Source organism: Rousettus aegyptiacus, unplaced genomic scaffold (assembly GCF_014176215.1).
Source record: "Rousettus aegyptiacus isolate mRouAeg1 unplaced genomic scaffold, mRouAeg1.p scaffold_m13_p_8, whole genome shotgun sequence".
NCBI classification, from domain to species: Eukaryota; Metazoa; Chordata; class Mammalia; order Chiroptera; family Pteropodidae; genus Rousettus; species Rousettus aegyptiacus.
Genome location: NW_023416311.1, coordinates 15,053,642 through 15,065,945, shown reverse-complemented (window position 1 = coordinate 15,065,945; position 12,304 = coordinate 15,053,642). Strand labels below are relative to the sequence as shown.

Below are 12,304 nucleotides of genomic sequence, written 5' to 3'. Positions count from 1 at the left end.
CTGCAAAGGTGCCTGCCTGCCTGTTGACTCCATATCTCTTAAAATACAAAAACAACTTGGAGCCATTCAGGGGGACAGGCACTACTCAAGTCCCCCCAAACAGGGACTGGCACACTTTCTCACTGCAGTCTGGGCCTTCTGTGGTTTTGTCTGTTTGGGATGCCACCCACCAAACCTGTCTCCACCTGAAATCCAACTTATTATTTCCCATTCCAGTCCTAGCACCTCTGTGAAACAGCCACTGATACCCCTTGCTCAGGGGGTTTTTATCTTGGCTGCACAACAGAGTCTTCCAGGGGTGCTTTAAGACAGAAACTGATGTCTGAAACCCTAGACATTGTGGGCTCTGCTCTAGACACGTGACTCTTCCCCCAGTGATTCTAATGTGCAGCCAGGGTTGAGACTTGGTCTTGTTGAAAGCCATCCGACCTCCACCCCTGGACACCTGCAGCAGCTTTTCTGGATGTCTCATGGCACTTAACTCGTTCTGTCATATGTCACAGTTACTTGTGAATAAATTATCTCTTTAGCACCACCCAAGAGCAGGGACCGCATCCAGTTAGTCTTTCAATCATGAAGAGAGCCTTACCCATCATTCTCCCAAGTTCTAGAATGCTTCCCTCTCAACAGACTCAAAAACAGAGGTGTCTATTGCCATCTTAGGAAATAGGCTGGGAGAAGAAACTGTTAACTAGTGAGTCTTACCTGGGCCTTCCCAGTTGAGACTAAGTCAAAACAGGTTCCCGTGAGACTGCCTGACACATGTCTTTTTAAAAACAACTTGTGCTACCCTCTCTTGTCCCAAAGGCTGTCTTGTCAGAATGGTGGTAGGTAGCCTTAAAAAGGGAACAATGCCATCCTGTTTGTCAAACGTAATAAGCAAATGTTCGCTTAAAAAAAAATTCTCTAAGAAGTTAAATAAGGGGGTGGAGAAGATTCTCAGAGCATCCGTCTTTACCTATTTTCACTTTCTCTTAGATTTCCCATGGTGCAAACTTTCTAAAGGAAATCAGCCATCACCATTTCAAGTTGACAAAAGGCAGCATCAAAATGTATGTAATCAAATGATATAGTTGCTCAGGAGAAAAGCATAACCTTTTCACTCGCACCTTGCCTGGGTCTCCACTCCAGTTACAGGGTTTCAGCCACTCATTCATCAAGGGTTCCTTGACTGGCTGTCATGTGCCATGTGCCGGCTATATGCTGGGAATGTAAGCCCAGACAAGATCCAGTCCCTGACTTCAAGGAGCTCACAGTTCAGGTGGCAAAGGGTCAAACAAACAGAAATAATCCTATAAGACAACGGCTTTAATTAAACGACATCCAAGGAAGTGAGGAGGTGGCCCTCCTACAGGAGACAGGCCCTGCTCTCATGAAGCTTATAGTGTACTGTTGAAAGAATAGATATCCGTGTAAACACAAATTCATACCAAATCCAGAATGACCATGGACACCAGAGGTTGTACTTAGGGTTGTTGCAGGCCCCTCCGCTTAGACTAGGAGTTCGCTTACTTCCGTCCCCCATGGGACCCCCGTTCTGGGAGTGAGGGTTGGGAGCAAGGTGGACTCCGGTATGAGGAAGCATTCCTACCCACACTGGGAATCTCTGCACCGAGAGAGATGAGCCAGCAGCATCCTCGGCAGCCCTGCCTTGGCTATCTACCCTGGGACGCAGTATGGCTCTAGCAGGCAGGTGCTCAGAGTGCCTCCTGGATGAACGCTGGCGGGTCTTATCTCGGCTTGGCACATAAGATTCCACAGCGATTCTATCTCCGGGGAGGTTTAAGTTTCTCCGAGGGCTGTTGGCTTCAATGACCTGCCTGCGGGGATGGGACACGCCCAGAGGCTCGGGTGGAGGGGAAGCCTGAGTCAGGCCGGCCTGGCTCTGCCCGGAGAAGCACCTCCTGGGCCTGCGCCTGAGGGCGCAGGCAGGACCGGGCGGTGCAAGGCCGCAGGGGTCCGAGGGCAAGCCGGTTGGGGCTGGGGGCGACCCGGGCTAGGAAGCGGTCCCACAGCCGTGTGCCCTGTGAGCGAGAGAGCGTGCGCGCGCGGCGGGTCCTGGCGGCACTCACCGACCCTCGGCACTGGAGCGGCAGCGGCCGGAGCGCTGCTTTTTCGCGGTGTCCCCTCCCTCGGCCCACGGCTCCACTCCGGCTTTGCAGCAGCGGCAGGTAGTGACAGCTGCCAGGCAGCCACGGCGGGGAGGGGGCGCCTGCAACTTGCGGCAAGCTTATAGACCTGACAGCTCAAGTTCCTGCAGGGGGCGCGCCGGCTGGCTCGCGCATGCGCAGAAGGCCACCCCTGCGGGTACCCCGCCTACCCAGGTCGCCCAGCCCCCTCTCGCGCCTGCGCAGTGCACCGCACGCAGGCCAAGGCCGGCAGGGGGTGCATAACAGTGGGGCGGCCTGAGGGTTCGGCCCCTGGGGAGAATCGTGTTGTCTACAGGCGCTGCTAAGCCGCTGAAGTAGTCCTCGGTTGAACCTCGACCTTCATTGGCCTTCTTCCATTTCCCCTCCAGCACTGTTTTTTGTTGGGCATGGGTCTCCTTCTCACCGAGAAGGTGTGAACCCTTCACTTGGTCCTATCCCTCGCTCGGCGTTGCCTCTCGTGGGCGGCTCGTCTCATGTGTCGGGGACCCAGTCAGGCCTGGCGCAGATGGCTGCCAGGGCGGGCAAGGCTCTGGGTGGACGAGGAATTTTCTGGAAAATGGCTGTAGTGGGTGGGTAGGAAGGCTGGGCATCCCAGGCTGTGGCCACTATCAAAGAGCACGGGTTCAAAAGGGTGGGGTGGCCTGGGAATCCCGAGATCAGGTCTTAAAGCAAGAGGTTGCAGGTAGGGCTAGGGCCACATCAGATCGGCGTGTTCCAAGGCCGAGTTGGGGTCACCGGGGGCAAGGAGGGACCCAAATCTCTTTTGACAAGAGGGTCATGTGTCGGGGTAGGGTCACTTTGGACGAGAGAGTAGCGAGGTCAGGTCTAGGTCACCTGAGGCCGAGAGGGTCCCGGGGCATGGGCAGGGATCCCCTGTAGCAGGAGATTCGTGGGTGAGCTTGGGGTCACCTTGGACAGAAGGGTTAAGAGGCCAGGCAGGGATCGCCTGTGCAGGAAAGTTCCGGGGCAAGGTCACCTCAGGTCGAGAGGGTCCCGAGGCCTGATCGGTGTCACCTGGGGTGGGAGGGTCTCGTGGCAGGGGTGGGGCTGGGTGAGGGTGGCCTGGGCTGGAGTGTGGACAGCGCGGGGCCAACAGTCACCGCGGCTTGGCCTACTTGGGTCCGTGAATGACCAGGTCTCCAGCGACACAACGATTCTGAGGATCCTCCGGTGACCTGAGGTGCACCCGCAGGTAGGCCATTTGGCTTTCCCTGCCCAGCCTCTGGCAGTTCCTGATAGCGGTTGCTGGGCCTCAGCAGGCCAGCCTTCACCCAGAGCGCCTCCTGCTGACCAGCCTGGCTCCCGTCTTCACTCCTAGTGGGATGAGGATGCTACTGATTGAAATGACCCAAGTCAGGAGGTTTAATTCTCTTGCCACCCCAAGACTCCTTATAGATTAGTGACTGAGCATCTCAATGCACCATTTGATTTTCTTCATAACATCTTTTACTATCTGAAGTGGCATTTACTCGTTTGCTTTTCTTTCCTCTGTTCCTCTTCACCAGAAGGTGGTCTCCATGAGGAAAGAGATTTTGTCTAGTTCATGGTTACTTCCAAGGGTGCTAGAATGCCTGGCACAGAGGAGGCACTGGTAAATATTTGTGAAGTAAAAAAGTCACAAAGACCTGGTGTTAAATCTTAACTCAATCCCTTAACTAAAAGCATGTCATTTTACCTTTCTGAACCTCAATAACCTATCCCTAAAATTAAAACAATAATGATAGTGATAATACCAAACTCAAAGGGTCAAGTGAGAAAATGCATAAGTGCTTATTATAATGCTTGGCACATAAATGCGAAATAAATGGTAGTATAATGTGAGTATAACTAGAGACTTACATAGCTTGGTCTTTATAATTACTATCCAGGAAAAAAAAATTGAATACAATTACAGGACGGGTAGGGGAGTGGATTATTAAGTTAAAAACCCTCTCTCCATCATTCCTCACAGACTGCAACCCCTCCTCCCAACCAAAGTATCTACCAGAAAACTCTATGAACCTGGCTGACCAATCCTTCCATTCACCCTGCCTCATCTTCACTTAATCATTTTACTTTCAAGACCAGTCCTTGCCATTTCAAACTTAGATTGGTTACACCTTGCAATTTTGTCCAACCTTTTCTAAACCTGTTCCTGGTTCTGCATAACCAAATCCAGGAACAGAACTGGCTGACTCAGAATTTCCCCAGGTGAGGATGGGGAGCTGGAAGAAGAATGACAATGCAGATCAAGACAGACAGTTGCAGAGTACTCATTGTATATCTTTGTTCTTAATCACCATCACTGGTGTCTGCTCTTGTAATTATTATTATCGTAACCATGAACTGGGAGGGTGCGAAGGTCACTGGCAAAGGAAGATTGTTATGTGCAGAAAGTCCAGGCTCTGGACTCCTGTTAAAACACACACACTCACAATGGGCTGAACCCTTTTGATGTTCCTCAACAGTCAGTGAAAAATTTATCAAATTTGGCTCTGGGGCCAAAAAAGAGGCCAAACCTATATGTTCTCTCTAGTCTTTTCCTGCCACATGTACTCCCAGATAAGGGTCATAATTTGCTCAAAGTCACACAGTAGAGCTGAGACCCAGGTGTTCAGGTTCCTGGGCTCTTTAACAGCCTCTGGTATGTAAATGACTCACATTTATATAGGAGGAATATATGCAGAGAAATTACATGATATACTCTATGGAGTTATCATGGCTTGGACATTTTTCAAGTTTGATTGCAAAAGTTAAAAGTGGGTGGTGACATTTATAAACTAATCTTATGGCTTCACAAAAGGCAGTGAACCAAGTCATTACTATAGTTGACTGACATATATAGATATATACATATATCCATACACTATATGCATTTTTTAAACAAAACCAAGATGTCAGCTATTTCTTTTGCAGGGACACATTCTATCATCTATCTATATCTATCTGTCTATCTATCTATCCATCCATCCATCCGTCCATCTATCATCTATATCTATATATGCTTATATGTGTGTGTGTGTGTGTGTGTGTATACGTATATATATATAGTACAGCAGTGTCCAAGTTGCTGATGTTCAATGCAGAATTTTAGAATTGGACTTTTTTGATTGTTTCCATAGGAACAATGTTAAAATTGGGAAATGCATTCTAGACCAAGGGCTGTATACATACTCCATTCAGTAATTGAGAGACATATTGTAGTAGTTAAAACTGGTTATTGACTCTGGCCACGCAGCCTTTAATTGAATCTCATATCCTAATGTCTTACTTAACCATTCTATACCTTGGCTTCCTTGTATTAAAAAGGGGAAGATATAGTGCCCACTTCATAAGATTGTTGTGAGGATTCAATGCATTAAAACACATAAAACACATAAAATACTTAGAAAAGTGCTTGGGCCCAGTTTCTAGTTTGGGGGAGATTATGAGTAAAGCCACCTATAACCATTTGTGTACAGATTCTTGTGTGAAAATAAAATTTCCATATTTGAAATAAAATTTTTCATTTATCTTGGATAAAACGTAGTAATAGGATTATTGGGTGGCATGAAAGTGTATGTTTAGCTTTATAAGAAAATGCCAAAATATTTTCCCATGGTTGGGCCATTTTGCATTGTCACTGGCAATGTATAACAGTTCTAGTTGCTGTATATCCTTGCCAGTACTTTATTTTTCTTAGCCATTTTAGTAGCTATGTAGTAACATTTTATTGTGATTTAAATTTTCATTTCCCTAATGACTAATGATATTGAGCCTTTTTTTGTGGGCTTATTTGCCAATTATATATCCTTTTTGGTGAAGCATCTTTAATTTTTTTTTTTTTTTTCCTGTTTGAAAAATTGAGTTGTTTTCTTTTTCCTTTTGTAGGCGAGGCAACCCTTGGTTGACCTCACAGATTGTAAGGAGCTTGTGAGTTTACCATCCCTTATATTTTATTTTTTACGCTTGCAGCACCTGGTCTTCCTAGGTGGTCTCCCATTCAAGTACTAATCAGGCCGGACTCTGCTTAGCTTCTGATATCAGACAGGATTGGGCTTGTTCAAGGTGGCATGGCCATAGAGGAATTGTTTTCTTATTGTTGAATTTTGAGATTTTTCTAGATCTGGATACAAATCCTTTGTCAGATGAGCGATTTGCAAATATTTTCTCCCAGTATATGGCTTATCTTTTTATTCTATTAACAGTCTTTTGCAGAGAAAAAGTTTTTAATTTTAATGAAGTCCAATTTATCAATTTTTATTTTATGCTTTTGGTGTCATAGCTAAGAAATATTTGCTTAATCCAAGGTCACAGAGATAGTCTCCTGTGTTTTTTTCTAGAAGTTTATAATTTTAGGTTTTGCATTTAGGTCTCTGCTCTATTTTGAATTAATTTCGTATAATGGATTGAGATATAGATCAAAGTGGGTTTTCCCCCCATCCATGGATTCCAATTATTCCACCACCATTTTTTAAAAAGACTATTCTTTTTTCATTGAATTGCACCCAAGTTGAAAATTAATCATATTTGTATAGGTCTATTTCTGGGCTCTTTTTTCCTGCTCCATTGATCAATATATCTTCGATCCTTAGCCCAGGGTTTGACAAACTTTTTCTGTAATGGGCAAATGGAAAAATTTTTAGGCAGTGCATGGCAACAGGCAAAATTGTTGATATCATCTAGATACTTATTGTACAAGACAAAACAAGTTTCTACAAAATTTTTATTAGTGAAATTCAAATAATAATCAATTTTTTTTTTTTGGTAATATGTGTCTACTAATAGGGAAAATGAAGTTATTTGATGGGATAACATATTGCTTAGCTGGGTTTCAAAGATAGGGTTTCCTACCAGCAAAACTGATTGTAAATGTTTAGCTGTTAATGCTGATCTGTAACAAGATTTTATATATTTCACCATGAAAAGCGTTGATAGATTATTTTAGATTCTTCTTTAGATATTTGCCTTTTAACCAATTATTATTGGATTATTGTAATTGGCTTAATTACATCCAATTGAAGGGTATGTGGAAACTCATCAATTGAACAGTTAAATGGATTTCGAAATATGAAAATTTCCTTTGCGCTTATATCAAGATCTGAAAAATTTCCGCTGGAACTATAGTTTGACCTTGTAAGATATATCTGCTTGTAAATTTGTGTGGAAATGAAGATTTCACTTCTCATTTTATCTTTTGACAGCATGACATTTCTTAAAGCAGCTGGCCATTACTTGTGATTCAAACAAAGTCTGTTGTCATCAAAATGTCTGTACCACAGTGGAAGTTTCACATGTAAGCATTGCAAAAGCTAACTTCAAAAGCTATTCAGTGTTGAGTAATAGTGGTTGAGGGCAGTTCTTCCAACCATTAAAAGTTGTCAAAACCATTGTTAGTTTGAAAGTTGTAGAAAATTAGATAGTGGGCTGAATTTGGTTCGTGTGCCATAGTTTGCCTGCCTATGCTTCAGCAATACCATATTCTTTTTATTAGTGTAGCTTGATATCAACTTGAAGCAAGGTAGTAAGATTTCTCCAATATTGTTCCTTTTTCAAAATGATTTGTCTGTTCTAGTCTCTAGCATTTCATATAGATTTTAGAATCAGCTTGTTGTTACCTACAAAAGATACTGCAGAGCTTCCAGTCAAGATGGCAGAGTATGTAAACACTGTACTTGCCTCCTCCTGTAACCACAGCAAAATTACAACTAAATTATAAATCATTGAGAACCACCTATAAGACTAGCTGAACAGAAATCCTCTAAGAATATAAAGAAGCCATGGGACTGGTGGGAGGGGTGGAGACTTGGATCCTGCGGGTCGCACATCCATGGTGTGACAAATAAGAACCAGGAGGGATATCTTGGCTACAGAAATTACCCCTGAGGGATGAAGAAGTCTCTGCTGGACACTCAGCTCCCCAGCCTGGAGCCCAGTGCTAGGAAAGGAGTTTCCATAATATCTGGGTGTGAAAACCAGCAGAGATTGCATCTGAGTGAGATGAAAGCTGCTGGAGTCCAAGGGGTTCTGCATGAGAAGCCTGTACATGGACTTGCTCGCTCATAAACTCACTCCAAGCTCCAGCTCAGGGGCAGCAACTTGAAAAGTGCCAGGGACATAGGGGAGGGGCAGAGATCAGATCAGCTATCTCTAGAGATGGCAATGCTGGAAGATGTCATTATTCTTTTGTTGGGCCCTCCCCCTGTCCAGCTGACAGGTGTAGGTAGGTGTCAAATCTGAACTCTTCTTTAACCTGGCTAACACTGTTCCCCTCACCTTGGCGATTCTCTGAGATCCCTCACCTGGCCAGAGCTGCTTCCAGTGGCTTTTCTCTATAAGTGGCCTGCCTCAACTTGTGCTCCAGACTTACCTAAAGTCTCTCAAAGTTCCGCAAACCACAAATAAGCAGTATCTGACCTTGACACGTCCTCTACCTCTTGCTAAACAGTCCCAAACCCATCCCAAGTGGTGACCAGTGTCAGCTTGCATTGTAACTCCCATCAGGTGGCCTCAAGCCTGGCAGAAGCTGTGGCCAGCGCTGGTTTAAAGTGCAGCTACAAATAAGAGGCCATCAGCCAGGCAGAAGTGGAGGATGACCTCCACTTGCATCATGATGCGCACCAAAGAATTCCATCCCAGTGACTAGTGGCAGCCAGCCTCAGTTCACAGCAAAGCCTCTTACAAGCACCTCCAAAACCAGTACTAGCAGTAACCAACTGCAGATCAATTTGAAGCTCCCACCAGGCACAAATGATACTTTATAAAAACTTTGGGCTTTCATTTTTCTTACTAATATATAGAAATACAATCAATTTTGTATATTGACCTTGTCTTTTGTTACCTTGTTACCTTATCTATTAGTTGTAGAATTTTTTTGTAGATATTTTGGGATTTTCTACATAGGACATTATGTCATCTGAGAAAAATGACTTTTATTTCTTTTTGCCTTATATTTTTTTTATTGTATGTCTTATAATGTTTCTGTCTGGCTATGGTGTCGGGGTAACCTGGACCTCATAAAATGAATTGGGAAGTAGTTCTTCCTTTTCTGTTTCTTGGAAGAGATCGTGTAGAATTAGTATTATTTCTTCCTTAAATGTTTGTTAGAACTTGCCAATAAAACTATCTCAGCCTGAGTTTTCTTTCTTAGAAGGTTTTTAACTACAAATATAATTTATTTAGTATATATAGGACTATTTAGTTTACCTATTAATTCCTGAGTGTGAATATTGGTAGTTTGTGTCTTTCAAGGAATTGGTTTGTTTCATATAAGTTGTTGAGCGAATAGGCATAAATATTGTTTTGATAATTCTCTTTCAGTTTATTTGAAATGCTATCTTTATCACATATTAAATTCCCAAATATACTTGGGTGTATATTTAGGGTTCTTTTTTATTCATCTGTCTGTTACTATCCTAGTTTAATACTGTTTTAATTAATAAAGCTGTATAACAACATATTTTAATATTTGGATAGTCTCTGGTCCTTATCTATCTATTTTAATATTTTCTTGGTAATCTCACATCTTTATCCTTTGATATGGACTTCAGAACCAGTTTTTTAAAAATCTTGTTGATATCTTCATTCTAAATGCTAAATTTACATGTAAAATTTGTAGATTTATTTAAGATAATTAATATCTTAACAATGTTGACTCTTCCTATGAAAGATCGAGATATATCTCTCTGCTTATTCAAGGCTTTTTTATGTCTTTTGCTAGGAGTTTAACAGTTTTCTTCATATTAAGTTTTCTTCATATAGGTCATATCGGCATATTGCTTGTTACATTTATTCCCAAATGTTTCCTTATGGTATTGCTATTGTGAAAGCGATCTTTTCCTTTAACGTATTTTTCCAGCTGGTTTGTTTATAGGAAAGCCATTGATTTTAAAAAATACTAAATTTGTTACCAACCACCTTATTTTTCACTGTTTCTTATAGCGTTTGTTATTCTTTTGGGTTTTCTGTGTATACAATTTTATAATGTGCAAGTAATCATAAACTAGTTCCCGCTTTACCTATTTTTATGCTTCTTAATTCATTCTACATCTAATTTAGTAGCACATTGCCACTAAGAGCTCATATAGTATACTGTGCCAGCCAAAAAGTGACACCCACCAATTAGATAGATAAAGACACCTCCTCTAGATGCACCAATTAGTTAAAATCATTTCAACTGTGCAGACCAATTAGATAAAGGCACCTCTCTGAATGGACCAATTAGCAAAAGACACTCTTTCCGCCAGTTGACCCAGCCTTGTGCCAGGGTGAATGGAGCACAGACTGAATCTCAGCCCCCATTCGCATCCCCTTGACCAGGTGTCCCTATGTGAAGAACAGCCCTCGTAACTGGACCCAGTGACTCTGGGTTAGCATTTACAGAACAATGCTAGAAAATAATGTTGGAGCTGGCATTTTAGTCTTGATTCTATTTTAACTGTGAATATTTCTAGTGGTCACCAAAAGAAGCTTTGCTTTTGATTTGAGATATGTATTTTTTTAGTATGTTATAGACAAGTCTTTTTCTAAAAATTTTTTTAAAGATCCAGAAATAGAGGTGAATTTTATCAAATGCTCTTTTGGAATTTATTGACATAGTAATAATACATTTTTAATTCTTTGACCAAATAAAACGTGGTGAATTATACTAATAGATATCATAATAGTGAAAATATTGAATTATTACTTTATTTCTGAGATGAATTTCCCATTTGCTCATACACTTCTGGATTCTATGTGTTATTAAGGACTTTTATGTCTTTAGTGAAATGGGTTTTAGTGATTTTTTAAAGCTATCATTGTCAGATTTTGGTATCATTGTTATGCTAACCTGATTTTTGAATATTGGAGGTTTTCTATCTTTGTGTTTATGGTTCAATTTAATAACATAAGGATGATCTGTTGCTTGAAAACGACTCACCCATTTGAGTAAATTGCACTTGCAGTGCTTTGAGGGGTCTTTGACAATTTTCTCAATTTCCTTGTAGTTTATTTGAAGAAGTATTTAGGTTTTTAAAAATCTCTTCTGCATTAAGTTGATGATATCTATTTTTCTAGATAACCAACCCAGACCAGGCAGGCTGACAAATTTATATTAGCAGAGAGTTATATAATGCAGTTAAGTTTTTCTGCATCATTAGTTATTTTTCCTTTTTTATTCTTAATGTGTCAGTGTGTTGCTTCCATTTTTGTGTTGACTCGATGTGCTAGTGGATTATTTATTTCCCTACAGATCAGTCCTTCTTTTCCCTTTTCTAATTCAAACTTTCTGCTATAGAACAATATCTGTGTTTCTAAGAAATTTAAAGCCAAGAAAACACATTACCAAAATAATTCTTTCAATGGAGAAAGGTTGTTGTAGACTCAAGGTCGTCACATGTACTGTAACAATGATCTTTTCTTGCCAGAATCTCAACCACTGTGTTTTAAAGTTACCTGTAAACATGTAACTACATAAATGGAGCATCCGATTACATCCGGCTTTTGCTTAGGAGGCACCCCTTTCTCTCCTGTCATCAACAGCACTATCATTCAGCTAAAGCACCATGTGCATCCTTAACATCCCTAATAGTGGGTGCTAAAGATGCCGGTGACCTGTAAGAAGCTCTTACAGCTGTGTAACTGCACAGAACTAGTTTCTTGAACCAGTTTAACCAGTAATAGTCTGTGTAGTAAAAAAAAAAATCACACAAATACACAATGAATTGATTTTTAATTTATGTGGGTTTTTTATTTCTAATTTAATAGTGAAAGGATTTAGTATTATTAATTTTTTTGTTGACACAGTTTTGTGGCAACATAATTGTTAAAAAATAGACTTTATTTTTTAGAGCAGCTTTAGGTTCACAGCAAAACTGAGAGGAAGGTAGAGAGATTTCTCATATACTCCTTGCCACCTTATACACACAGCTTCCCTCAGTATCAACAGCCTGCACTGAAGTGGTATATTTGTTATAATCAATGAACCTGTGAATCAACTGACACATCATTATTCCCCAAAGTTTATAGCTTATAATAGGGTTCACTGCCAGTGTACATTCTGTGGCTTTTGAAAATTGTATAATGACATGTATCCACCGTTATAGTATCATACACAATAGTTTCACTGCCCTAAAAATCCCCTTCGTTCCACCAATTTACCCTTCTCCCCAACAACCCCTTGCAACCACTGATCCTTTTACTGTCTCCATAGCTTT

General features: G+C 41.6%; 2 protein-coding genes across 4 annotated transcripts in view; one reads left to right on the top strand and one right to left on the bottom strand.

Moving 5' to 3' along the window:
- LOC107506041 (ATP-binding cassette sub-family A member 3) overlaps window positions 1-2,262 on the bottom strand; it is a 39,948-nt gene extending 37,686 nt beyond the window's left edge. Inside the window, exon 1 of one of the 3 annotated variants that reach the window (XM_016136508.2) lies at window positions 2,073-2,262. The gene's annotated coding sequence lies outside the window, so the exon portion shown is untranslated. Of the gene's footprint in view, window positions 1-1,109; window positions 2,003-2,072 lie in introns of those variants that run through there. The other 2 variants (XM_016136506.2, XM_016136507.2) reach the window with 2 other exon arrangements.
- Window positions 2,263-6,428: 4,166 nt separating this feature from the next.
- The window catches only part of LOC107506015 (ATP-binding cassette sub-family A member 17), an 81,516-nt gene continuing 75,640 nt past the window's right edge, over window positions 6,429-12,304 (top strand). Inside the window, 1 exon segment of the mRNA XM_036225891.1 lies at window positions 6,429-7,404. The gene's annotated coding sequence lies outside the window, so the exon portion shown is untranslated.